The sequence below is a fragment of the Vombatus ursinus genome, unplaced genomic scaffold (genome assembly GCF_900497805.2).
Source record: "Vombatus ursinus unplaced genomic scaffold, bare-nosed wombat genome assembly UNPS02014248.1, whole genome shotgun sequence".
Taxonomy (NCBI): Eukaryota; Metazoa; Chordata; class Mammalia; order Diprotodontia; family Vombatidae; genus Vombatus; species Vombatus ursinus.
The window spans coordinates 536,036-539,961 of record NW_020954026.1 but is presented as its reverse complement, the minus strand read 5'-3'; positions in this window follow the sequence as shown (position 1 = coordinate 539,961).

Genomic DNA, 3,926 nt, shown 5'->3' with positions numbered 1-3,926 from the left:
CTGCATCCTAGGGTACTAAGGAACTGATGGATATCACTGCAGAATCATTGTCAGTGATCTCTGAAAGAACATGGCGGGGAGCAGCTAGTTGGCACAGTGGATAAAGCTCCAGCCTTGGAGTCAGGAGGACCTGAGTTCAAATCTGGCCTCAGACACATAACACTAGCTGTGTGACCCTGGGCACGTCACTTAACCCCCTTGCCTTACCAAAAAAAAAAAAATTAAAAAAAAAAAGAAAGAACATGGGGAATAGAAGAGGTACTTGGGGAAGAGAGTAGTACTATTGACTGGTGTGCTTTACTTCAATTCTTGGCAAAATTCTAGAAGGCATTATTAAAAGGATGGTTAGTGAACATCTTGAAAAGTGTCTTTGTCAATAACAGACCATGACAGGCAAACCTTACTTCCCTGTTTAATGAGGTTCCTCAATTGGTAAAAGAGAAAGTTAAAAGATAGAGTTTACCTAGATTTTAGCAAAACATTAGTGTTGGAGTCATTCTCTTCTTCCAAGTTTGTGTTTTGAGCTTCCCTGCCACCACAATTGTTCTTTATGGTGACTTTTTTTTTTGCTCATTCTTCCAACCTACTTTCTAACTTTGGAATTTATGTTTTAGGGTTGGGCTCTGCCTTGCTTCTGGAGGAAGTGGACCTCCAAGCTTGGGGACCTGCAAAAATGGTCTGATCCTGGAAAAAGGATTGCTGACCCCCTGGTTCGTGCTTATCAAATCAAATCAAAAGCAATAGTAGATTGCTTCCGGATTCAGTCCCTATCAGCCTGCTGGAAAGCGGTGCTGGTTCAGTGACAGAGCTGGAATCTTTCTTTTGATCTGAGATTCCTGCTCTGATTATTCCCCTGCTGGCTGGGTTAGAGATCCTGCTCTGGGCTTAGGGTCTGATCCACCACTGAGCTGCTGCTGACTTCTGAATCTCCTCCTTTCTCAGTCCACTGCTGCAGGTCTTTCCCACCACTCCCCTGAGCAGGTCTTCTCAGTCGGACCTGAATCTGTGACCTAGAACTGGGTAGTGGATGACAAAGTTGCTGGTTACCTCCTCTCTCCATTGCAGAGTTCTAGTATGGGTTTGGGGGTCTCCTACCATGGGTCTGGTACTTCCCCTTGCCCTGGTGCTCAGTCTCTCCTTGGGTATTGGAGTGATCTGCAGGCCGGGTGCTCCTGCCCTACCTGTCCCAGACTGAAGATCTCCTTGCTTGTCTTTCTACGCTGAGCTGGGCTAGATAAATGAATTGGTGACTTTTTCTGGATTTCTCCTTCAAGATTTCATCTGGTGAATTTTCTAGATTGATTTATAGGAGTTTTGTGGGTGGAGCTCCATCATACTAGTTCCCACAACTCTGCCATTTTTGGCTCCACCTTAGCAAACCATTTGACAAACTCTCATGCTATTTTTGTAGAATACATGGAAAGATAAGGAGTGGACAGATGTGTAGTTAGATGGTAGATGACTAGACCCTATGCCAAGTCCTTATGCCAGCTTGGAGGAAGTCCTTAGTAGAGTAGCTGAGTGTATCTATGCTTGGTCCTGTGCTCTTTCATAGTTTTATCAATGACTTGGATAAGGCATTGAAGGCTTGCTAACCAAAATAGATTTTGCCAGGCTAGAACACAGGCCAGAAATGAATGAGGTCAAGTTAAATGAGGAGAAATAGAAAGCCCTAAATTTGGATTGAAAAAAAAATTAATTCTGTAAGTATAAGCTGGGAAAAGCATGACTAGAAAAAATTCATCGGAAAAAGTTCTGTGAGTTTTAGTGAGTTGAAAGCTCAACATCATTCAGTAGTATAATATGGCAACTCGTGATAACAGTAAGCATAATAATGGTATCTAACATTCATAAAATACTCTAAGTGTTTTGCCGTGATCTTAGGCTGCATTGAGAGGCATAGTGGTCAGTAACAGGGAGTTGACTAGTTTTGTTATTCTCTGTCCTTCTCACACCACATCTGGAGTATATGGCCAAGCTCCAAGCATCACATTTTAGGATTTATATTAATAAGCTAGAGAAAGGAAACCAAAATGGCAGTGTTATTCAAGGCCATGTGTTAAGAGGATTGTTTCAGGGGATGTTTTAAACATGGAGAAGAGAAGATCCAGGAGAGTTTTGATGACTTTTTTCAAGTATAAAGATGGAGTTAAAATCCCTCTGAGCCCTACTGTTAGGTGAGGACACATCTCTACTAGTCACAAGGCGTGAACAAGGTCTAAACCACTCCCAAAAATTTTGTTTCGGATTGGCTGAGGGACTTATTATCCTCCTATACAGCCTGAGTAAAACCCATAGACCTAGTTAGAATCAGAAAGCCCAGAGAGAGTATCCCAGGCTTTGTTCACACCTAGTGAATAATCAAGACATGTTCTCACCTGACAATGCATTAGAGCTAAGTAGGCTAAGTGATTCTGACCACCCCATACACAAATATTTGAAAGATTGTCAGCAACAAGGAATTATATTTTTTCTGATTGGTCTCAGGAAGAGCGATTAGGAGCAATGGGTAGAAGTTTTAAAGAGTCAAACTGAGGCATATTTTTAGGGAAACAAAACTTCTTAATGATTAGATCTATCCTCAGATGGAATGGATGATCTCAGGAATGGTGGCTTCCCCATTCTACTCAGGGGAGAAGCTTTGTAGCCATAATCTTAGCACCTGGCTCCATCGATTCACACTTTTGTCCCACATATGATCACCTGCCTTTACAACCCCCCTTGTCAAAACTTCATTTTTCATGATTAAAGGAGTAAGCACTGATGGATAAGGGAGAGAGAAGAAACCAAAGTCTGAAAGAGGCAGGAATTGAATTGGCAAGCCAGATTCTCAATCAATCAATCATCATCATCATCAATCTTATTACTGCTGTCCCTTTCCCCCTTATAGGCCTTCAAGCAATGGCTGGGTGACCACTGGTAAAATATGTCCATGTTAAAGAAGGAACTCTTTTGGACTAGATGGACTTTGAGCTTTCTTCCAACTCTGAGGATCTGTGCATCTCTTATTTCCCCCCTTTCTCTCTGAATTTCCTCTTCTACTTCAAGACTCAGCCATACTCAAATCTTCTTCACGAGGCCTCCCCTGGCTCCTGTGGCAGCATTACTCTCTTCTTTATCTGAATTCTCATTGTTCTTTTCTATTCCAACATGCTTTGATTCTTTGCTATTTTGTATTGTTCTTCTATAGATTTGCACGTGTGTGTTTTGTTTTTCTGGCATGACTGTAAGCTCTGTGAAGAGACAGGACACCTTATTCATCTTTGTACCCCTGTGGCACCTAGATTAGGGCTGGGCACACAGTACATGCTTCTTCATAAATGTCTGTTCATTTGATACTGTAAGGAGTGGGGAGCTGTTAGAGGCTGGTAGGAATTCAAGGCAAAAGGTGCCAGTTATATTGCTCTTTCTGGTGCAACTAAGTGCCTCCTTGGGCCTTCTCAAAGATTCCAGGCTATATGCATCATCTTAGAATAGCTGCCAGGGGGCATGACAACAGGAGTTGATAGGAATTCGTTCATTCTAAGGCAGCTAGCAGGGAGGGCTTCCCACTGAAGAAGTGAGGGGAGGAAAATAAAGAAGGGGGAAAGGGCTTCATGGCTGCCTGAGGGGCCCCTTTGTGAACTATCCATGTGTTTAATGGACAAAAGATGTGAACATGTGTTGATTAGCTTATTGATGTTGGCTAGGATCCAAAAAGTTCTCCCTTTGAGGTCAAAGGAGTGGCAGCAGATAAGAACTACAACAGCTTTCCATGGTAGCCAACTGGAGAACTAGCAACAGAAGCTTTGTAGGCTGAGGGGAGAAAGAGGAATGTACATCTGATTGGTGGTATTGAAAGTATTGTAGAATAACCCTAGGTGTGTGGGGGAATATACCCCCTTATTTGCGGGAATATTCCATCTCTTAACTACATGGCTATCTGG